The sequence below is a fragment of the Telmatherina bonti genome (assembly GCF_933228915.1).
Source record: "Telmatherina bonti genome assembly, chromosome: 14".
In the NCBI taxonomy this organism is placed as follows: domain Eukaryota; kingdom Metazoa; phylum Chordata; class Actinopteri; order Atheriniformes; family Telmatherinidae; genus Telmatherina; species Telmatherina bonti.
This window is the reverse complement of record NC_136612.1, coordinates 3179939-3204525: the sequence shown is the minus strand read 5'-3', so window position 1 is coordinate 3204525 and position 24587 is coordinate 3179939.

The window sequence follows — 24587 nt, the reverse complement described above, 5'->3', positions numbered from 1 at the left end:
CTAGTCCTGACCTTGGGTCTGCTAGTCCTGACGACTGATCCACTAGTCCTGACCTGGGGTCTGCTAGTCCTGACCTGGGGTGTACTAGTCCTGACCTGGGGTCTTCTAGTCCTGACTGGTCTACTAGTCCAGACCTGGAGTTTACTAGTCCTGACCTAGGGTCTGCTAGTCCTGACCTGAAGTTTACTAGTCCTGACCGGGGGTATGCTAGTCCTGACGACTGGTCTACTAGTCCTGACCTGGAGTTTACTAGTCCTGACTTATGGTGTGCTAGTCCTTACCTGGGGTCTTCTAGTCTTGACCTGGGGTTTACTAGTCCTGACCTGGGGTCTGCTAGTCCTGACGACTGGTCTACTAGTCCTGACCTGGGGTCTGCTAGTCCTGACTTCCGGTCTGCTAGTCCTGACCTGGGGTTTACTAGTCCTTACCTGGCGTGTACTAGTCCAGACCTGTGGTCTACTAGTCCAGACCTGGGTCTTCTAGTCCTGACCTGGGGTCTGCTAGTCCTGACTTCTGGTCTGCTAGTCCAGACCTGGGGTCTACTAGTCCAGACCTGGGGTCTACAAGTCTTGACTTGGGGTCTACTAGTCCTGACCGGGGGTCTACTAGTCCAGACGTGTGGTCTACTAGTCCTGATCTGAGGTCTGCTAGTCCTGACGACTGGTCTACTAGTCCTGACCTGGAGTTTACTAGTCCTTACCTGGGGTCTGCTAGTCCTGACCTGGGGTTTACTACTCCAGACCTGGGGTTTACTAGTCCTGACCTGGGGTCTGCTAGTCCTGACGACTGGTCTACTAGTCCTGACCTGGAGTTTACTAGTCCTGACCTGGGGTCTGCTAGTCCTGACGACTGGTCTACTAGTCCTGACCTGAAGTTTAGTAGTCCTGACTTCTGGTCTGCTAGTCCTTATTTCTGACCTGCTAGTCCTGACCTGGGGTCTGCTAGTCCTGACGACTGGTCTACTAGTCCTGACCTCTGGTCTGCTAGTCCTGACTTCTGACCTGCTAGTCCTGACCTGGGGTTTTCTAGTCCTGACCTGGGGTCTGCTAGTCCTGACCTGGGATCTGTTAGTCCTAACCTAGGGTCTGCTAGTCCTGACTTCTGGTCTGCTAGTCCTGACCTGGGGTCTACTAGTCCTGACGTGGGGTCTACTAGTCCTGACTTCTGGTCTGCTAGTCCAGACCTGGGGTCTACTAGTGCAGACCTGGGGTTTACTAGTCCAGACCTGGGGTCTACTAGTCCTTACCTGGGGTCTACTAGTCCTGACCTGGGTTCTGCTAATCCTGACCTGGGGTTTACTAGTCCTGACCTGGGGTCTACTAGTGCAGACCTGGGGTTTACTAGTCCAGACCTGGGGTCTACTAGTCCTGACCTGGGGTCTGCTAGTCCTGACCTGGGGTTTACTAGTCCTGACCTGGGGTCTACTAGTCCAGACCTGGGGTCTACTAGTCCTGACCTGGGGTTTACTAGTCCTGACCTGGGGTCTGCAAGTCCTGACTTCTGGTCTGCTAGTCCAGACCTGGGGTCTACTAGTCTTGACTTGGGGTCTACAAGTCCTGACCTGGGGTCTGCTAGTCCTGACCTGGGGTCTACTAGTCCTGACGTGGGGTCTACTAGTCCTGACTTCTGGTATGCTAGTCCTCACCTGGGGTTTACTAGTCCTGACCTGGAGTTTACTAGTCCTGATTTCTGGTCTGCTAGTCCTTACCTGGGGTCTGCTAGTCCTGACCTGGGGTCTACTAGTCCTAACATGGGGTTTACTAGTCCTGACTTCTGGTCTGCTAGTCCAGACCTGGGGTCTACTAGTGCAGACCTGGGGTTTACTAGTCCAGACCTGGGGTCTACTAGTCCTTACCTGGGGTCTACTAGTCCTGACCTGGGTTCTGCTAGTCCTGACCTGGGGTTTACTAGTCCTGACCTGGGGTCTACTAGTCCAGACGTGTGGTCTACTAGTCCTGACCTGGGGTTTACTAGTCCTGACCTGGGGTCTGCTAGTCCTGACTTCTGGTCTGCTAGTCCAGACCTGGGGTCTACTAGTCTTGACTTGGGGTCTACTAGTCCTGACCTGGGGTCTACTAGTCCAGACCTGTGGTCTACTAGTCCAGACCTGTGGTTTTCTAGTCCAGACGTGTGGTCTACTAGTCCTTACCTGGTCTACTAGTCCAGACCTGTGGTCTACTAGTCCAGACCTGTGGTCTACTAGTCCAGACGTGTGGTCTACTAGTCCTGACCTGGGGTTTACTCGTCCAGACCTGTGGTCTACTAGTCCAGACCTGTCGTCTACTAGTCCAGACGTGTGGTCTACTAGTCCTGACCTGGGGTTTACTAGTCCTGACCTGGGGTCTGCTAGTCCTGACGACTGGTCTACTAGTCCTGACCTGGAGTTTACTAGTCCTGACCTGGGGTCTGCTAGTCCTTTCCGACTAGTTTACTAGTCCTGACCTGGAGTTTACTAGTCCTGACGACTGGTCTACTAGTCCTGACCTGAAGTTTACTAGTCCTGACTTCTGGTCTGCTAGTCCTGACTTCTGACCTGCTAGTCCTGACCTGGGGTTTACTAGTCCTGACCTGGGGTCTGCTAGTCCTGACCTGAAGTTTACTAGTCCTGACCTGGGATCTGCTAGTCCTGACGACTGATCTACTAGTCCTGACCTGGGGTCTACTAGTCTTGACTTGGGGTCTACTAGTCCTGACCTGGGGTCTACTAGTCCAGACCTGTGGTCTACTAGTCCAGACCTGTGGTTTTCTAGTCCAGACGTGTGGTCTACTAGTCCTTACCTGGTCTACTAGTCCAGACCTGTGGTCTACTAGTCCAGACCTGTGGTCTACTAGTCCAGACGTGTGGTCTACTAGTCCTGACCTGGGGTTTACTCGTCCAGACCTGTGGTCTACTAGTCCAGACCTGTCGTCTACTAGTCCAGACGTGTGGTCTACTAGTCCTGACCTGGGGTTTACTAGTCCTGACCTGGGGTCTGCTAGTCCTGACGACTGGTCTACTAGTCCTGACCTGGAGTTTACTAGTCCTGACCTGGGGTCTGCTAGTCCTTTCTGACTAGTTTACTAGTCCTGACCTGGAGTTTACTAGTCCTGACGACTGGTCTACTAGTCCTGACCTGAAGTTTACTAGTCCTGACTTCTGGTCTGCTAGTCCTGACTTCTGACCTGCTAGTCCTGACCTGGGGTTTACTAGTCCTGACCTGGGGTCTGCTAGTCCTGACCTGAAGTTTACTAGTCCTGACCTGGGATCTTCTAGTCCTGACGACTGATCTACTAGTCCTGACCTGGGTTTACTAGTCCTGACCTAGGGTCTGCTAGTCCTGACTTCTGGTTTGCTAGTCCTGACCTGGGGTTTACTAGTCCTGACCTGGGGTCTGCTAGTCCTGACCTGGGTTTACTAGTCCTCACCTTGGGTCTGCTAGTCCTGACGACTGATCTAATAGTCCTGACCTGGGGTCTACCAGTCCTCACTTCTGGTATTCTAGTCCTGACCTGGGGTTTACTAGTCCTTACCTGGCGTCTACTAGTCCAGACCTGTGGTCTACTAGTCCAGACCTGGGTCTACTAGTCCTGACCTGGGGTCTGCTAGTCCTGACCTGGGGTCTGCTTGTCCAGACCTGGGGTCTACTAGTCCAGACCTGGGGTCTACTAGTCTTGACTTGGGGTCTACTAGTCCTGACCTGGGGTCTACTCGTCCAGACCTGTCTACTAGTCCAGACGTGTGGTCTACTAGTCCAGACCTAGGGTTTACTAGTCCTGACCTGGGGTCTGCAAGTCCTGACTTCTGGTCTGCTAGTCCAGACCTGGGGTCTACTAGTCTTGACTTGGGGTCTACAAGTCCTGACCTGGGGTCTGCTAGTCCTGACCTAGGGTCTACTAGTCCTGACGTGGGGTCTACTAGTCCTGACTTCTGGTCTACTATTCCAGACCTGTGGTCTACTAGTCCAGACCTGGGTCTACTAGTCCTGATCTGGGGTTTACTAGTCCTGACCTGGGGTCTGCTAGTCTTGATTTCTGGTCTGCTAGTCCAGACCTGGGGTCTACTAGTCCAGACCTGGGGTTTACTAGTCCTGACTTCTGGTCTACTAGTCCTGACCTGGGGTCTGCTAGTCCTGACCTGGGGTTTACTAGTCCTGACCTGGGGTCTACTAGTCCAGACCTGGGGTCTACTAGTCCTGATCTGGGGTTTACTAGTCCTGACCTGGGGTCTGCTAGTCCTGACTTCTGGTCTGCTAGTCCAGACCTGTGGTCTACTAGTCCAGACCTGGGGTCTACTAGTCTTGACTTGGGGTCTACTAGTCCTGACTTGGGGTCTACTAGTCCAGACCTGTGGTCTACTAGTCCAGATGTGTGGTCTACTAGTCCTTACCTGGTCTACTAGTCCAGACCTGTGGTCTACTAGTCCAGACCTGTGGTCTACTAGTCCAGACGTGTGGTCTGCTAGTCCTGACCTTTAGTCTACTAGTCCTAACCTGGGGTTTACTAGTCCTGACCTGGGGTCTGCTAGTCCTGACGACTGATCTACTATTCCTGACCTTAAGTTTACTAGTCCTGACTTCTGCTCTGCTAGTCCTGACTTCTGATCTGCTAGTCCTGACCTGGGGTTTACTAGTCCTTACCTGGGGTCTGCTAGTCCTGATGACTGGTCTACTAGTCCTGACCTGAAGTTTACTAGTCCTGACTTCTGGTCTGCTAGTCCTGACTTCTGACCTGCTAGTCCTGACCTGGGGTCTGCTAGTCCTGACGACTGGTCTACTAGTCCTGACCTTGGGTCTGCTAGTCCTGACGACTGATCCACTAGTCCTGACCTGGGGTCTGCTAGTCCTGACCTGGGGTGTACTAGTCCTGACCTGGGGTCTTCTAGTCCTGACTGGTCTACTAGTCCAGACCTGGAGTTTACTAGTCCTGACCTAGGGTCTGCTAGTCCTGACCTGAAGTTTACTAGTCCTGACCGGGGGTATGCTAGTCCTGACGACTGGTCTACTAGTCCTGACCTGGAGTTTACTAGTCCTGACTTATGGTGTGCTAGTCCTTACCTGGGGTCTTCTAGTCTTGACCTGGGGTTTACTAGTCCTGACCTGGGGTCTGCTAGTCCTGACGACTGGTCTACTAGTCCTGACCTGGGGTCTGCTAGTCCTGACTTCCGGTCTGCTAGTCCTGACCTGGGGTTTACTAGTCCTTACCTGGCGTGTACTAGTCCAGACCTGTGGTCTACTAGTCCAGACCTGGGTCTTCTAGTCCTGACCTGGGGTCTGCTAGTCCTGACTTCTGGTCTGCTAGTCCAGACCTGGGGTCTACTAGTCCAGACCTGGGGTCTACAAGTCTTGACTTGGGGTCTACTAGTCCTGACCGGGGGTCTACTAGTCCAGACGTGTGGTCTACTAGTCCTGATCTGAGGTCTGCTAGTCCTGACGACTGGTCTACTAGTCCTGACCTGGAGTTTACTAGTCCTTACCTGGGGTCTGCTAGTCCTGACCTGGGGTTTACTACTCCAGACCTGGGGTTTACTAGTCCTGACCTGGGGTCTGCTAGTCCTGACGACTGGTCTACTAGTCCTGACCTGGAGTTTACTAGTCCTGACCTGGGGTCTGCTAGTCCTGACGACTGGTCTACTAGTCCTGACCTGAAGTTTAGTAGTCCTGACTTCTGGTCTGCTAGTCCTTATTTCTGACCTGCTAGTCCTGACCTGGGGTCTGCTAGTCCTGACGACTGGTCTACTAGTCCTGACCTCTGGTCTGCTAGTCCTGACTTCTGACCTGCTAGTCCTGACCTGGGGTTTTCTAGTCCTGACCTGGGGTCTGCTAGTCCTGACCTGGGATCTGTTAGTCCTAACCTAGGGTCTGCTAGTCCTGACTTCTGGTCTGCTAGTCCTGACCTGGGGTCTACTAGTCCTGACGTGGGGTCTACTAGTCCTGACTTCTGGTCTGCTAGTCCAGACCTGGGGTCTACTAGTGCAGACCTGGGGTTTACTAGTCCAGACCTGGGGTCTACTAGTCCTTACCTGGGGTCTACTAGTCCTGACCTGGGTTCTGCTAATCCTGACCTGGGGTTTACTAGTCCTGACCTGGGGTCTACTAGTGCAGACCTGGGGTTTACTAGTCCAGACCTGGGGTCTACTAGTCCTGACCTGGGGTCTGCTAGTCCTGACCTGGGGTTTACTAGTCCTGACCTGGGGTCTACTAGTCCAGACCTGGGGTCTACTAGTCCTGACCTGGGGTTTACTAGTCCTGACCTGGGGTCTGCAAGTCCTGACTTCTGGTCTGCTAGTCCAGACCTGGGGTCTACTAGTCTTGACTTGGGGTCTACAAGTCCTGACCTGGGGTCTGCTAGTCCTGACCTGGGGTCTACTAGTCCTGACGTGGGGTCTACTAGTCCTGACTTCTGGTATGCTAGTCCTCACCTGGGGTTTACTAGTCCTGACCTGGAGTTTACTAGTCCTGATTTCTGGTCTGCTAGTCCTTACCTGGGGTCTGCTAGTCCTGACCTGGGGTCTACTAGTCCTAACATGGGGTTTACTAGTCCTGACTTCTGGTCTGCTAGTCCAGACCTGGGGTCTACTAGTGCAGACCTGGGGTTTACTAGTCCAGACCTGGGGTCTACTAGTCCTTACCTGGGGTCTACTAGTCCTGACCTGGGTTCTGCTAGTCCTGACCTGGGGTTTACTAGTCCTGACCTGGGGTCTACTAGTCCAGACGTGTGGTCTACTAGTCCTGACCTGGGGTTTACTAGTCCTGACCTGGGGTCTGCTAGTCCTGACTTCTGGTCTGCTAGTCCAGACCTGGGGTCTACTAGTCTTGACTTGGGGTCTACTAGTCCTGACCTGGGGTCTACTAGTCCAGACCTGTGGTCTACTAGTCCAGACCTGTGGTTTTCTAGTCCAGACGTGTGGTCTACTAGTCCTTACCTGGTCTACTAGTCCAGACCTGTGGTCTACTAGTCCAGACCTGTGGTCTACTAGTCCAGACGTGTGGTCTACTAGTCCTGACCTGGGGTTTACTCGTCCAGACCTGTGGTCTACTAGTCCAGACCTGTCGTCTACTAGTCCAGACGTGTGGTCTACTAGTCCTGACCTGGGGTTTACTAGTCCTGACCTGGGGTCTGCTAGTCCTGACGACTGGTCTACTAGTCCTGACCTGGAGTTTACTAGTCCTGACCTGGGGTCTGCTAGTCCTTTCCGACTAGTTTACTAGTCCTGACCTGGAGTTTACTAGTCCTGACGACTGGTCTACTAGTCCTGACCTGAAGTTTACTAGTCCTGACTTCTGGTCTGCTAGTCCTGACTTCTGACCTGCTAGTCCTGACCTGGGGTTTACTAGTCCTGACCTGGGGTCTGCTAGTCCTGACCTGAAGTTTACTAGTCCTGACCTGGGATCTGCTAGTCCTGACGACTGATCTACTAGTCCTGACCTGGGGTCTACTAGTCTTGACTTGGGGTCTACTAGTCCTGACCTGGGGTCTACTAGTCCAGACCTGTGGTCTACTAGTCCAGACCTGTGGTTTTCTAGTCCAGACGTGTGGTCTACTAGTCCTTACCTGGTCTACTAGTCCAGACCTGTGGTCTACTAGTCCAGACCTGTGGTCTACTAGTCCAGACGTGTGGTCTACTAGTCCTGACCTGGGGTTTACTCGTCCAGACCTGTGGTCTACTAGTCCAGACCTGTCGTCTACTAGTCCAGACGTGTGGTCTACTAGTCCTGACCTGGGGTTTACTAGTCCTGACCTGGGGTCTGCTAGTCCTGACGACTGGTCTACTAGTCCTGACCTGGAGTTTACTAGTCCTGACCTGGGGTCTGCTAGTCCTTTCTGACTAGTTTACTAGTCCTGACCTGGAGTTTACTAGTCCTGACGACTGGTCTACTAGTCCTGACCTGAAGTTTACTAGTCCTGACTTCTGGTCTGCTAGTCCTGACTTCTGACCTGCTAGTCCTGACCTGGGGTTTACTAGTCCTGACCTGGGGTCTGCTAGTCCTGACCTGAAGTTTACTAGTCCTGACCTGGGATCTTCTAGTCCTGACGACTGATCTACTAGTCCTGACCTGGGTTTACTAGTCCTGACCTAGGGTCTGCTAGTCCTGACTTCTGGTTTGCTAGTCCTGACCTGGGGTTTACTAGTCCTGACCTGGGGTCTGCTAGTCCTGACCTGGGTTTACTAGTCCTCACCTTGGGTCTGCTAGTCCTGACGACTGATCTAATAGTCCTGACCTGGGGTCTACCAGTCCTCACTTCTGGTATTCTAGTCCTGACCTGGGGTTTACTAGTCCTTACCTGGCGTCTACTAGTCCAGACCTGTGGTCTACTAGTCCAGACCTGGGTCTACTAGTCCTGACCTGGGGTCTGCTAGTCCTGACCTGGGGTCTGCTTGTCCAGACCTGGGGTCTACTAGTCCAGACCTGGGGTCTACTAGTCTTGACTTGGGGTCTACTAGTCCTGACCTGGGGTCTACTCGTCCAGACCTGTCTACTAGTCCAGACGTGTGGTCTACTAGTCCAGACCTAGGGTTTACTAGTCCTGACCTGGGGTCTGCTAGTCCTGACGACTGGTCTACTAGTCCTGACCTGAAGTTTACTAGTCCTGACTTCTGACCTGCTAGTCCTGACCTTGAGTTTACTAGTCCTGACCTGGGGTCTGCTAGTACTGACCTGAAGTTTACTTGTCCTGACTTCTGGTCTGCTAGTCCTGACGACTGGTCTACTAGTCCTGACCTGGGTTTACTAGTCCTGACCTAGGGTCTGCTAGTCCTGACTTCTGGTTTGCTAGTCCTGACCTGGGGTTTACTAGTCCTGACCTGGGGTCTGCTATTCCTGACCTGGGTTTACTAGTCCTCACCTGGGGTCTGCTAGTCCTGACGACTGATCTACTAGTCCTGACCTGGGGTCTACCAGTCCTCACTTCTGGTATGCTAGTCCTGACCTGGGGTCTTCTAGTCCTGACTTCTGGTCTGCTCGTCCAGACCTGGGGTTTACTAGTCCAGACCTGGGGTCTGCCAGTCCTGACCTTGGGTGTACTAGTCCTGACCAGGGGTCTGCTAGTCCTGACTGGTCTACTAGTCCTGACCTGGAGTTTACTAGTCCTGACCTGGGGTCTGCTAGTCCTGACCTGAAGTTTACTAGTCCTGACCGGGGGTATGCTAGTCCTGACTACTGGTCTGCTAGTCCTTACCTGGGGTCTACTAGTCTTGACCTGGGGTTTACTAGTCCTGACCTGGGGTCTGCTAGTCCTGATGACTGGTCTACTAGTCCTGACCTGGGGTTTACTAGTCCTTACCTGGCGTCTACTAGTCCAGACCTGTGGTCTACTAGTCCTGACCTGGGGTTTACTAGTCCTGACTTCTGGTCTGCTAGTCTAGACCTGGGATCTACTAGTCCAGACCTGGGGTCTACTAGTCCTGACCTGGGGTCTGCTAGTCCTGACCTGGGGTCTACTAGTCCTAACCTGGGGTCTGCTAGTCCTGACTGGTCTACTAGTCCTGACCTGGAGTTTACTAGTCTTGACGACTTGTCTACTTGTTCTGACCTGGGGTCTGCTAGTCCTGACGACTGGTCTACTAGTCCTGACCTGAAGTTTACTAGTCCTGACTTCTGGTCTGCTAGTCCTGACTTCTGACCTGCTAGTCCTGACCTGGGGTCTGCTAGTCCTCACCTGGGATCTGCTAGTCCTGACCTAGGGTTTACGAGTTCTGACCTAGGGTCTGCTAGTCCTGACTTCTGGTCTGCTAGTCCTGACCTGGGGTCTACTAGTCCTGACCTGGGGTCTACTAGTCCTGACTTCTGGTCTACTAGTCCTGACTTCTGGCATGCTAGTCCTGACCTGGGGTTTACTAGTCCTGACCTGGAGTTTACTAGTCCTGACTTCTGGTCTGCTAGTCCTTACCTGGGGTCTGCTAGTCCTTGCCTGGGGTCTACTAGTCCTAACATGGGGTTTACTAGTCCTGACTTCTGGTCTGCTAGTCCTGACCTGGGGTCTACTAGTCCAGACCTTGGGTCTACTAGTCCTGACCTGGGGTTTGCTAGTCCTGACTTCCTGTCTGCTAGTCCAGACCTGGGGTTTACTAGTCCTTACCTGGTGTCTACTAGTCCAGACCTGTGGTCTACTAGTCCTGACCTGGGGTTTACTAGTCCTGACCTGGGGTCTACTAGTCCAGACGTGTGGTCTACTAGTCCTGACCTGGGGTTTACTAGTCCTGACCTTGGGTCTGCTAGTCCTGACGACTGGTCTACTAGTCCTGACCTGGAGTTTACTAGTCCTGACCTGGGGTCTGCTAGTCCTGACGACTGGTCTACTAGTCCTGACCTGGAGTTTACTAGTCCTGACCTGGGGTCTCCTAGTCCTGACGACTCGTCCACTAGTCCTGACCTGAAGTTTACTAGTCCTGACTTCTGGTCTGCTAGTCCTGACTTCTGACCTGCTAGTCCTGAACTGGGGTTTACTAGTCCTGACCTGGGGTCTGCTAGTCCTGACGTCTGATATTCTAGTCCTGACCTGGGATCTGCTAGTCCTGACCTAGGGTCTGCTAGTTCTGACCTAGGGTCTGCTAGTCCTGACTTCTGGTCTACTAGTCCTGACCTGGGGTCTACTAGTCCTGACCTGGGGTCTACTAGTCCTGACTTCTGGTATGCTAGTCCTGACCTGGGGTTTACTAGTCCTGACCTGGAGTCTGCTAGTCCTGACCTGGGGTATGCTAGTCCTTACCTGGGGTCTACTAGTACTAACATGGGGTTTACTAGTCCTGACTTCTGGTCTGCTAATCCAGACCTGGGGTCTACTAGTCCAGACCTGGGGTCTACTAGTCTTGACCTGGGGTCTACTAGTCCAGACCTGGGGTCTGCTAGTCCTGACCTGGGGTCTACTAGTCCTGACCTGGGGTTTACTAGTCCTGACCTTGGGTCTGCTACTCCTGACTTCTGGTCTGCTAGTCCAGACCTGGGGTCTACTAGTCCAGACCTGGGGTCTAGTATTCTTGACTTGGGGTCTACTAGTCCTGACCTGGGGTCTACTAGTCCAGACCTGTGGTCTACTAGTCCAGACGTGTGGTCTACTAGTCCAGACGTGTGGTCTACTAGTCCTGATGTGGTCTACTAGTCCAGACCTGTGGTCTACTAGTCCAGACGTGTGGTCTGCTAGTCCTGACCTTGGGTCTACTAGTCCTGACCTGGGGTTTACTAGTCCTGACCTGGGGTCTGCTAGTCCTGACTGGTCTACTAGTCCTGACCTGGAGTTTACTAATCCTGACCTGGGGTCTGCTAGTCCTGACTGGTCTACTAGTCTTGACCTGGGGTCTGCTAGTCCTGATGACTGGTCTACTAGTCCTGACTTCTGGTCTGCTACTCCTGACTTCTGACCTGCTAGTCCTGACCTGGGGTTTACTAGTCCTTACCTGGGGTCTACTAGTCCTGACCAGGGGTTTACTAGTCCTGACCTTGGGTCTGCTCGTCCTGACTTCTGGTCTACTAGTCCTGACCTGGGGTTTGCTAGTCCTGACCTGGGGTCTACTAGTCCTTACCTGGGGTCTGCTAGTCCTGACCTGGGGTCTACTAGTCCTGACCTGGGGTTTACTAGTCCTGACCTTGGGTCTGCTAGTCCTGACTTCTGGTCTGCTAGTCCAGACCTGGGTCTACTAGTCCAGACCTGGGGTCTACTAGTCCAGACCTGGGGTCTAGTATTCTTGACTTGGGGTCTACTAGTCCTGACCTGGGGTCTACTAGTACAGACCTGTGGTCTACTAGTCCAGACGTGTGGTCTACTAGTCCTGATGTGGTCTACTAGTCCAGACCTTTGGTCTACTAGTCCAGACGTGTGGTCTGCTAGTCCTGACCTTGGGTCTACTAGTCCTGACCTGGGGTTTACTAGTCCTGACCTGGGGTCTGCTAGTCCTGACTGGTCTACTAGTCCTGACCTGGAGTTTACTAGTCCTGACTGGTCTACTAGTCTTGACCTGGGGTCTGCTAGTCCTGACGACTGGTCTACTAGTCCTGACCTGGAGTTTACTAGTCCTGACCTGGGGTCTGCTAGTCCTGACGACTGGTCTACTAGTCCTGACCTTAAGTTTACTAGTCCTGACTTCTGGTCTGCTAGTCCTGACTTCTGACCTGCTAGTCCTGACCTGGGGTTTTCTAGTCCTGACCTGGGGTCTGCTAATCCTGATGACTGGTCTACTAGTCCTGACCTGAAGTCTGCTAGTCCTGACTTCTGACCTGCTAGTCCTGACGTGGGGTCTGCTAGTCCTGACTGGTCTACTAGTCCAGACCTGGGGTCTACTAGTCCAGACCTGGGGTCTAGTATTCTTGACTTGGGGTCTACTAGTCCAGACCTGGGGTCTAGTATTCTTGACTTGGGGTCTACTAGTCCTGACCTGGGGTCTACTAGTCCAGAACTGTGGTCTACTAGTCCAGACGTGTGGTCTACTAGTCCAGACGTGTGGTCTACTAGTCCTGATGTGGTCTACTAGTCCAGACCTGTGGTCTACTAGTCCAGACGTGTGGTCTGCTAGTCCTGACCTTGGGTCTACTAGTCCTGACCTGGGGTTTACTAGTCCTGACCTGGGGTCTGCTAGTCCTGACTGGTCTACTAGTCCTGACCTGGAGTTTACTAGTCCTGACTGGTCTACTAGTCTTGACCTGGGGTCTGCTAGTCCTGACGACTGGTCTACTAGTCCTGACCTGGAGTTTACTAGTCCTGACCTGGGGTCTGCTAGTCCTGACGACTGGTCTACTAGTCCTGACCTTAAGTTTACTAGTCCTGACTTCTGGTCTGCTAGTCCTGACCTGGGGTCTGCTAGTCCTGACCTGGGGTCTGCTAGTCCTGACTTCTGGTCTACTAGTCCTGACTTCTGGTATGCTAGTCCTGACCTGGGGTTTACTAGTCCTGACCTGGAGTTTACTAGTCCTGACTTCTGGTCTGCTAGTCCTTACCTGGGGTCTGCTAGTCCTAAACTGGGGTCTACTAGTCCTAACATGGGGTTTACTAGTCCTGACTTCTGGTCTGCTAGTCCTGACCTGGGGTCTACTAGTCCAGACCTGGGGTCTACTAGTCCTGACCTGGGGTTTGCTAGTCCTGACTTCCTGTCTGCTAGTCCAGACCTGGGGTTTACTAGTCCTTACCTGGTGTCTACTAGTCCAGACCTGTGGTCTACTAGTCCTGACCTGGGGTTTACTAGTCCTGACCTGGGGTCTACTAGTCCAGACGTGTGGTCTACTAGTCCTGACCTGGGGTTTACTAGTCCTGACCTGGGGTCTGCTAGTCCTGACGACTCGTCTACTAGTCCTGACCTGGAGTTTACTAGTCCAGACCTGTGGTCTACTAGTCCAGACGTGTGGTCTACTAGTCCTGATGTGGTCTACTAGTCCAGACCTGTGGTCTACTAGTCCAGAAGTGTGGTCTGCTAGTCCTGACCTTGGGTCTACTAGTCCTGACCTGGGGTTTACTAGTCCTGACCTGGGGTCTGCTAGTCCTGACTGGTCTACTAGTCCTGACCTGGAGTTTACTAGTCCTGACCTGGGGTCTGCTAGTCCTGACTGGTCTACTAGTCTTGACCTGGGGTCTGCTAGTCCTGACGACTGGTCTACTAGTCCTGACCTGGAGTTTTAGTCCTGACCTGGGGTCTGCTAGTCCTGACGACTGGTCTACTAGTCCTGACCTTAAGTTTACTAGTCCTGACTTCTGGTCTGCTAGTCCTGACTTCTGACCTGCTAGTCCTGACCTGGGGTTTACTAGTCCTTACCTGGGGTCTACTAGTCCTGACCTGGGGTTTACTAGTCCTGACCTTGGGTCTGCTAGTCCTGACTTCTGGTCTGCTAGTCCTGACCTGGGGTTTGCTAGTCCTGACCTGGGGTCTGCTAGTCCAGACCTGGGGTCTGCTAGTCCTGACGTCTGATATTCTAGTCCTGACCTGGGATCTGCTAGTCCTGACCTAGGGTCTGCTAGTTCTGACCTAGGGTCTGCTAGTCCTGACTTCTGGTCTACTAGTCCTGACCTGGGGTCTACTAGTCCTGACCTGGGGTCTACTAGTCCTGACTTCTGGTATGCTAGTCCTGACCTGGGGTTTACTAGTCCTGACCTGGAGTCTGCTAGTCCTGACCTGGGGTATGCTAGTCCTTACCTGGGGTCTACTAGTACTAACATGGGGTTTACTAGTCCTGACTTCTGGTCTGCTAATCCAGACCTGGGGTCTACTAGTCCAGACCTGGGGTCTACTAGTCTTGACCTGGGGTCTACTAGTCCAGACCTGGGGTCTGCTAGTCCTGACCTGGGGTCTACTAGTCCTGACCTGGGGTTTACTAGTCCTGACCTTGGGTCTGCTACTCCTGACTTCTGGTCTGCTAGTCCAGACCTGGGGTCTACTAGTCCAGACCTGGGGTCTAGTATTCTTGACTTGGGGTCTACTAGTCCTGACCTGGGGTCTACTAGTCCAGACCTGTGGTCTACTAGTCCAGACGTGTGGTCTACTAGTCCAGACGTGTGGTCTACTAGTCCTGATGTGGTCTACTAGTCCAGACCTGTGGTCTACTAGTCCAGACGTGTGGTCTGCTAGTCCTGACCTTGGGTCTACTAGTCCTGACCTGGGGTTTACTAGTCCTGACCTGGGGTCTGCTAGTCCTGACTGGTCTACTAGTCCTGACCTGGAGTTTACTAATCCTGACCTGGGGTCTGCTAGTCCTGACTGGTCTACTAGTCTTGACCTGGGGTCTGCTAGTCCTGACGACTGGTCTACTAGTCCTGACTTCTGGTCTGCTACTCCTGACTTCTGACCTGCTAGTCCTGACCTGGGGTTTACTAGTCCTTACCTGGGGTCTACTAGTCCTGACCAGGGGTTTACTAGTCCTGACCTTGGGTCTGCTCGTCCTGACTTCTGGTCTACTAGTCCTGACCTGGGGTTTGCTAGTCCTGACCTGGGGTCTACTAGTCCTTACCTGGGGTCTGCTAGTCCTGACCTGGGGTCTACTAGTCCTGACCTGGGGTTTACTAGTCCTGACCTTGGGTCTGCTAGTCCTGACTTCTGGTCTGCTAGTCCAGACCTGGGTCTACTAGTCCAGACCTGGGGTCTAGTATTCTTGACTTGGGGTCTACTAGTCCAGACCTGGGGTCTACTAGTCCAGACCTGGGGTCTAGTATTCTTGACTTGGGGTCTACTAGTCCTGACCTGGGGTCTACTAGTCCAGACCTGTGGTCTACTAGTCCAGACGTGTGGTCTACTAGTCCTGATGTGGTCTACTAGTCCAGACCTTTGGTCTACTAGTCCAGACGTGTGGTATGCTAGTCCTGACCTTGGGTCTACTAGTCCTGACCTGGGGTTTACTAGTCCTGACCTGGGGTCTGCTAGTCCTGACTGGTCTACTAGTCCTGACCTGGAGTTTACTAGTCCTGACTGGTCTACTAGTCTTGACCTGGGGTCTGCTAGTCCTGACGACTGGTCTACTAGTCCTGACCTGGAGTTTACTAGTCCTGACCTGGGGTCTGCTAGTCCTGACGACTGGTCTACTAGTCCTGACCTTAAGTTTACTAGTCCTGACTTCTGGTCTGCTAGTCCTGACTTCTGACCTGCTAGTCCTGACCTGGGGTTTTCTAGTCCTGACCTGGGGTCTGCTAATCCTGATGACTGGTCTACTAGTCCTGACCTGAAGTCTGCTAGTCCTGACTTCTGACCTGCTAGTCCTGACGTGGGGTCTGCTAGTCCTGACTGGTCTACTAGTCCAGACCTGGGGTCTACTAGTCCAGACCTGGGGTCTAGTATTCTTGACTTGGGGTCTACTAGTCCAGACCTGGGGTCTAGTATTCTTGACTTGGGGTCTACTAGTCCTGACCTGGGGTCTACTAGTCCAGAACTGTGGTCTACTAGTCCAGACGTGTGGTCTACTAGTCCAGACGTGTGGTCTACTAGTCCTGATGTGGTCTACTAGTCCAGACCTGTGGTCTACTAGTCCAGACGTGTGGTCTGCTAGTCCTGACCTTGGGTCTACTAGTCCTGACCTGGGGTTTACTAGTCCTGACCTGGGGTCTGCTAGTCCTGACTGGTCTACTAGTCCTGACCTGGAGTTTACTAGTCCTGACTGGTCTACTAGTCTTGACCTGGGGTCTGCTAGTCCTGACGACTGGTCTACTAGTCCTGACCTGGAGTTTACTAGTCCTGACCTGGGGTCTGCTAGTCCTGACGACTGGTCTACTAGTCCTGACCTTAAGTTTACTAGTCCTGACTTCTGGTCTGCTAGTCCTGACCTGGGGTCTGCTAGTCCTGACCTGGGGTCTGCTAGTCCTGACTTCTGGTCTACTAGTCCTGACTTCTGGTATGCTAGTCCTGACCTGGGGTTTACTAGTCCTGACCTGGAGTTTACTAGTCCTGACTTCTGGTCTGCTAGTCCTTACCTGGGGTCTGCTAGTCCTAAACTGGGGTCTACTAGTCCTAACATGGGGTTTACTAGTCCTGACTTCTGGTCTGCTAGTCCTGACCTGGGGTCTACTAGTCCAGACCTGGGGTCTACTAGTCCTGACCTGGGGTTTGCTAGTCCTGACTTCCTGTCTGCTAGTCCAGACCTGGGGTTTACTAGTCCTTACCTGGTGTCTACTAGTCCAGACCTGTGGTCTACTAGTCCTGACCTGGGGTTTACTAGTCCTGACCTGGGGTCTACTAGTCCAGACGTGTGGTCTACTAGTCCTGACCTGGGGTTTACTAGTCCTGACCTGGGGTCTGCTAGTCCTGACGACTGGTCTACTAGTCCTGACCTGGAGTTTACTAGTCCAGACCTGTGGTCTACTAGTCCAGACGTGTGGTCTACTAGTCCTGATGTGGTCTACTAGTCCAGACCTGTGGTCTACTAGTCCAGAAGTGTGGTCTGCTAGTCCTGACCTTGGGTCTACTAGTCCTGACCTGGGGTTTACTAGTCCTGACCTGGGGTCTGCTAGTCCTGACTGGTCTACTAGTCCTGACCTGGAGTTTACTAGTCCTGACCTGGGGTCTGCTAGTCCTGACTGGTCTACTAGTCTTGACCTGGGGTCTGCTAGTCCTGACGACTGGTCTACTAGTCCTGACCTGGAGTTTTAGTCCTGACCTGGGGTCTGCTAGTCCTGACGACTGGTCTACTAGTCCTGACCTTAAGTTTACTAGTCCTGACTTCTGGTCTGCTAGTCCTGACTTCTGACCTGCTAGTCCTGACCTGGGGTTTACTAGTCCTTACCTGGGGTCTACTAGTCCTGACCTGGGGTTTACTAGTCCTGACCTTGGGTCTGCTAGTCCTGACTTCTGGTCTGCTAGTCCTGACTTCTGGTCTGCTAGTCCTGACCTGGGGTTTGCTAGTCCTGACCTGGGGTCTGCTAGTCCAGACCTGGGGTCTACTAGTCCTGACCTGGAGTTTACTAGTCCTGACCTTGGGTCTGCTAGTCCTGACTTCTGGTCTGCTAGTCCAGACCTGGGGTCTACTAGTCCAGACCTGGGGTCTAGTATTCTTGACTTGGGGTCTGATAGTCCAGACCTGGGGTCTACTAGTCCAGACCTGGGGTCTAGTATTCTTGACTTGGGGTCTACTAGTCCTGACCTGGGGTCTACTAGTCCAGACCTGTGGTCTACTAGTCCAGACGTGTGGTCTGCTAGTCCTGACCTTGGGTCTACTAGTCCTGACCTGGGGTTTACTAGTCCTGACCTGGGGTCTGCTAGTCCTGACTGGTCTGCTAGTCCTGACCTGGAGTTTACTAGTCCTGACTGGTCTACTAGTCTTGACCTGGGGTCTGCTAGTCCTGACGACTGGTCTACTAGTCCTGACCTGGAGTTTACTAGTCCTGACCTGGGGTCTGCTAGTCCTGACGACTGGTCTACTAGTCCTGACCTTAAGTTTACTAGTCCTGACTTCTGGTCTGCTAGTCCTGACTTCTGACCTGCTAGTCCTGACCTGGGGTTTACTAGTCCTTACCTGGGGTCTGCTAATCCTGATGACTGGTCTACTAGTCCTGACCTGAAGTCTGCTAGTCGTGACTTCTGACCTGCTAGTCCTGACCTGGGTTCTTCTAGTCCTGACGACTGGTCTACTAGTCCTGACCTGGGTTTACTAGTCCTGAACTAGGGTCTGCTAGTCCTGACTTCTGGTCTGCTAGTCCTGACCTGGGGTTTACTAGTCCTGACCTGGGGTCTGCTAGTCCTGACGACTGGTCTACTAGTCCTGACCTGGGGTCTGCTAGTCCTGACGACTGGTCTACTAGTCCTGACCTGGGTTTACTAGTCCTGACCTGGGGTCTGCTAGTCCTGACGACTGATCTACTAGTCCTGATCTGGGGTCTACCAGTCCTGACTTGTGGTATGCTAGTCCTGACCTGGGGTTTGCTAGTCCTGACTTCTGGTCTGCTAGTCCAGACCTGGGGTCTACTAGTCCAGACCTGGGGTCTACTAGTCTTGACCTGGGGTCTACTCGTCCTGACCTGGGGTCTGCTAGTCCTGACCGGGGGTCTGCAAGTCCTGACGACTGGTCTACTTGTCCTGACCTGGAGTTTACTAGTCCTGACCTGGGGTCTGCTAGTCCTGACCTGAAGTTTACTAGTCCTGACCTGGGGTATGCTAGTCCTGAAGACTGGTCTACTAGTCCTGACCTGGAGTTTACTAGTCCTGACTTCTGGTCTGCTAGTCCTTACCTGGGGTCTACTAGTTCTGACGTGGGGTCTGCTAGTCCTGACCTGGGGTTTACTAGTCCTGACCTTTGGTTTACTAGTCCTAACCTGGGGTCTGCTAGTCCTGACTTCTGGTCTGCTAGTCCAGACCTGGGGTCTACTAGTCCTGACCTGGGGTCTACTAGTCTTGACTTGGGGTCTGCTAGTCCTGACGACTGGTCTACTAGTCCTGACCTGGAGTTTACTAGTCCTGACCTGGGGTCTGCTAGTCCTGACGACTGGTCTACTAGTCCTGACCTGAAGTTTACTAGTCCTGACTTCTGGTCTGCTAGTCCTGACTTCTGACCTGCTAGTCTTGACCTGGGGTCTGCTAGTCCTGACGACTGGTCTACTAGTCCTGACCTGGAGTTTACTAGTCCTGACCTGGGGTCTGCTAGTCCTGAGGACTGGTCTACTAGTCCTGACCTTAAGTTTACTAGTCCTGACTTCTGGTCTGCTAGTCCTGACTTCTGACCTGGTAGTCCTGACCTGGGGTTTACTAGTCCTTACCTGGGGTCTGCTAGTCCTGATGACTGGTCTACTAGTCCTGACCTGGAGTTTGCTAGTCCTGACCTGGGGTCTGCTAGTCCAGACCTGTGGTCTACTAGTCCAGACGTGTGGTCTACTAGTCCTGACGTGGTCTACTAGTCCAGACCTGTGGTCTACTAGTCCAGACATGTGGTCTGCTAGTCCTGACCTTGGGTCTACTAGTCCTGACCAGGGGTTTACTAGTCCTGACCTGTGGTCTGCTAGTCCTGACGACTGGTCTACTAGTCCTGACCTGGGGTCTGCTAGTCCTGACGACTGGTGTTTACTAGTCCTGACCTGGGGTCTGCTAGTCCTGACGACTGGTCTACTAGTCCTGACCTTAAGTTTACTAGTCCTGACTTCTGGTCTGCTAGTCCTGACTCCTGACCTGGTAGTCCTGACCTGGGGTTTACTACTCCTTTCCTGGGGTCTGCTAGTCCGGACGACTGGTCTACTAGTCCTGACCTGGGTTTACTAGTCCTGAACTAGGGTCTGCTAGTCCTGACTTCTGGTCTACTAGTCCTGACCTTGGGTCTACTAGTCCTGACCTCGGGTTTACTAGTCCTGACCTGGGGTCTGCTAGTCCTGACGACTGGTCTACTAGTCCTGACCTGGAGTTTACTAGTCCTGACTTGGGGTCTACTAGTCCAGACCTGTGGTCTACTAGTCCAGACGTGTGGTCTACTAGTCCTGACGTGGTCTACTAGTCCAGACCTGGGGTCTGCTAGTCCTGACGACTGGTCTACTAGTCTTGACCTGGGGTCTGCTAGTCCTGACGACTGGTCTACTAGTCCTGACCTGGGGTCTGCTATTCCTGACCACTGGTCTACTAGTCCTGACCTGGGGTCTGCTAGTCCTGACGACTGATCTACTAGTCCTGATCTGGGGTCTGCTAGTCCTGACTTCTGACCTGCTAGTGCTGACCTGGGGTTTGCTAGTCCTGACAACTGATCTACTTGTCCTGACCTGGGTTCACTAGTCCTGACCTGGGGTCTGCTAGTCCTGATGACTGATTTACTAGTCCTGACCTAGGGTCTGCTAGTCCTGACCTGGGGTTTACTAGTCCTGACGACTGGTCTACTAGTCCTGACCTGGGGTCTGCTAGTCCTGATGACTGGTCTACTAGTCCTGACCTGGAGTTTACTAGTCCTGACCTGGGGTCTACTAGTCCAGACCTTTGGTCTACTAGTCCAGACCTGTGGTCTACTAGTCCAGACGTGTGGTCTACTAGTCCTGACGTGGTCTACTAGTCCAGACCTGTGGTCTACTAGTCCAGACGTGTGGTCTGCTAGTCCTGACCTTGGGTCTACTAGTCCTGACCTGGGGTTTACTAGTCCTGACCTGTGGTCTGCTAGTCCTGACGACTGGTCTACTAGTCCTGACCTGGGGTCTGCTAGTCCTGACGACTGGTGTTTACTAGTCCTGACCTGGGGTCTACTAGTCCTGACCTTAAGTTTACTAGTCCTGACTTCTGGTCTGCTAGTCCTGACTCCTGACCTGGTAGTCCTGACCTGGGGTTTACTACTCCTTACCTGGGGTCTGCTAGTCCGGACGACTGGTGTACTAGTCCTGACCTGGGTTTACTAGTCCTGACCTGGGGTCTGCTAGTCCTGACGACTGGTCTACTAGTCCTGACCTGGAGTTTACTAGTCCTGATTTGGGGTCTACTAGTCCAGACCTGTGGTCTACTAGTCCAGACGTGTGGTCTACTAGTCCAGACCTGGGGTCTGCTAGTCCTGACGACTGGTCTACTAGTCTTGACCTGGGGTCTGCTAGTCCGGACGACTGGTCTACTAGTCCTGACCTGGGTTTACTAGTCCTGACCTGGGGTCTGCTAGTCCTGACGACTGGTCTACTAGTCCTGACCTGGAGTTTACTAGTCCTGATTTGGGGTCTACTAGTCCAGACCTGTGGTCTACTAGTCCAGACGTGTGGTCTACTAGTCCAGACCTGGGGTCTGCTAGTCCTGACGACTGGTCTACTAGTCTTGACCTGGGGTCTGCTAGTCCTGACGACTGGTCTACTAGTCCTGACCTGGGGTCTACTATTCCTGACGACTGGTCTGCTAGTCCTGACCTGGGGTCTGCTAGTCCTGACGACTGATCTACTAGTCCTGATCTGGGGTCTACCAGTCCTGACTTCTAGTATGCTAGTCCTGACCAGGGGTTTGCTAGTCCTGACTTCTAGTCTGCTAGTCCAGACCTGGGGTCTACTAGTCCAGACCTGGGGTCTACTAGTCTTGACCTGGGGTCTACTAGTCCTGACCTGGGGTCTGCTAGTCCTGACCTGGGGTGTACTAGTCCTGACCAGGGGTCTGCTAGTCCTGACGACTGGTCTACGAGTCCTGACCTGGAGTTTACTAGTCCTGACCTGGGGTATGCTAGTCCTGACGACTGGTCTACTAGTTCTGACCTGGAGTTTACTAGTCCTGACTTCTGGTCTGCTAGTCCTTACCTGGGGTCTCTTAGTCCTGACCTGGGGTCTGCTAGTCCTGACCTGGGGTTTACTAGTCCTGACGACTGGTCTACTAGTCCTGACCTGGGGTCTGCTAGTCCTGACGACTGATCTACTAGTCCTGACCTGGGGTCTACCAGTCCTGACCTGGGGTTTACTAGTCCTGACCTGGGGTTTGCTAGTCCTGACTTCTGGTCTGCTAGTCCAGGCCTGGGGTCTACTAGTCCTGACGTGGGGTCTGCAAGTCCTGACCTGGGGTCTGCTAGTCCTGACCTGGGGTGTACTAGTCCTGACCTGGGGTTTACTAGTCCTGACCTTGGGTCAGCTAGTCCTGACGATTGGTCTACTAGTCCTGACCTGGGGTCTGTTAGTCCTGACTTCCTGTCTGCTAGTCCTGACCTGGGGTTTACTAGTCCTTACCTGGCGTCTACTAGTCCAGACCTGTGGTCTACTAGTCCAGACCTGTGGTCTACTAGTCCTGACCTGGGTCTACTAGTCCTGACCTGGGGTTTACTAGTCCTGACCTGGGGTCTGCTAGTCCTGACTTCTGGTCTGCTAGTCCAGACCTGGGGTCTACTAGTCCAGACCCGGGGTCTACTAGTCTTGACTTGGGGTCTGATAGTCCTGACCTGGAGTTTACTAGTCCTGACCTGGGGTCTGCTAGTCCTGACGACTGGTCTACTAGTCCTGACCTGGGGTTTACTAGTCCTGACTTCTGGTCTGCTAGTCCTGACTTCTGACCTGCTAGTCCTGACCTGGGGTTTGCTAGTCCTGACAACTGATCTACTTGTCCTGACCTGGGGTCTGCTAGTCCTGATGACTGATTTACTAGTCCTGACCTAGGGTCTGCTAGTCCTGACCTGGGGTTTACTAGTCCTGACGACTGGTCTACTAGTCCTGACCTGGGGTCTGCTAGTCCTGACTACTGATCTACTAGTCCTGACCTGGGGTTTACCAGTCCTGACCTGGGGTTTACTAGTCCTTACCTGGGGTCTGCTAGTCCTGATGACTGGTCTACTAGTCCTGACCTGGAGTTTACTAGTCCTGACCTGGGGTCTACTAGTCCAGACCTGTGGTCTACTAGTCCAGACCTGTGGTCTACTAGTCCAGACGTGTGGTCTACTAGTCCTGACGTGGTCTACTAGTCCTGACGTGGTCTACTAGTCCAGACGTGTGGTCTGCTAGTCCTGACCTTGGGTCTACTAGTCCTGACCTGGGGTTTACTAGTCCTGACCTGTGGTCTGCTAGTCCTGACGACTGGTCTACTAGTCCTGACCTGGAGTTTACTAGTCCTGACCTGGGGTCTGCTAGTCCTGACGACTGGTCTACTAGTCCTGACCTGGAGTTTACTAGTCCTGACCTGGGGTCTGCTAGTCCTGAGGACTGGTCTACTTTTTCCTGACCTTAAGTTTACTAGTCCTGACTTCTGGTCTGCTAGTCCTGACTTCTGACCTGGTAGTCCTGACCTGGGGTTTACTAGTCCTGACCTGGGGTCTGCTAGTCCTGACGACTGGTCTACTAGTCCTGACCTGGAGTTTACTAGTCCTGACCTGGGGTCTGCTAGTCCTGAGGACTGGTCTACTAGTCCTGACCTTAAGTTTACTAGTCCTGACTTCTGGTCTGCTAGTCCTGACTTCTGACCTGGTAGTCCTGACCTGGGGTTTACTAGTCCTTACCTGGGGTCTGCTAGTCCTGATGACTGGTCTACTAGTCCTGACCTGGAGTTTACTAGTCCTGACCTGGGGTCTGCTAGTCCGGACGACTGGTCTACTAGTCCTGACCTGGATTTTACTAGTCCTGACCTGCGGTCTGCTAGTCCTGACCTGAAGTTTACTAGTCCTGACCGGGGTTATGCTAGTCCTGACGACTGGTCTACTAGTCCTGACCTGGAGTTTACTAGTCCTGACATCTGGTCTGCTAGTCCTTACCTAGGGTCTGCTAGTCCAGACCTGGGGTCTACTAGTCCTAACATGGGGTTTACTAGTCCTGACTTCTGGTCTGCTAGTCCAGACCTGGGGTCTACTAGTCCAGACCTGGGGTCTACTAGTCTTGACCTGGGGTCTACTAGTCCTGACCTGGGGTCTGCTAGTCCTGACCTGGGGTTTACTAGTTCTGACCTGGCGTCTGCTAGTCCTGACTTCCGGTCTGCTCGTCTTGACCTGGGGTTTACTAGTCCTTACCTGTCGTCTACTAGTCCAGACCTGTGGTCTACTAGTCCAGACCTGTGGTCTACTAGTCCTTCCCTGGGTCTACTAGTCCTGACCTGGGGTTTACTAGTCCTGAATTCTGGTCTTCTAGTCCTGACTTCTGACCTGCTAGTCCTGACCTGGGGTTTGCTAGTCCTGACGACTGATCTACTAGTCCTGACCTGGGTTCACTAGTCCTGACCTGGGGTCTGCTAGTCCTGATGACTGATTTACTAGTCCTGACCTAGGGTCTGCTAGTCCTGACCTGGGGTTTACTAGTCCTGACGACTGGTCTACTAGTCCTGACCTGGGGTCTGCTAGTCCTGACCTGAAGTTTACTAGTCCTGACCGGGGTTATGCTAGTCCTGACGACTGGTCTACTAGTCCTGACCTGGAGTTTACTAGTCCTGACATCTGGTCTGCTAGTCCTTACCTAGGGTCTGCTAGTCCAGACCTGGGGTCTACTAGTCCTAACATGGGGTTTACTTGTCCTGACTTCTGGTCTGCTAGTCCAGACCTGGGGTCTACTAGTCCAGACCTGGGGTCTACTAGTCTTGACCTGGGGTCTATTAGTCCTGACCTGGGGTCTGCTAGTCCTGACCTGGGGTTTACTAGTTCTGACCTGGCGTCTGCTAGTCCTGACTTCCGGTCTGCTAGTCCTGACCTGGGGTTTACTAGTCCTTACCTGGCGTCTACTAGTCCAGACCTGTGGTCTACTAGTCCAGACCTGTGGTCTACTAGTCCAGACCTGTGGTCTACTAGTCCTGACCTGGGGTTTACTAGTCCTGAATTCTGGTCTGC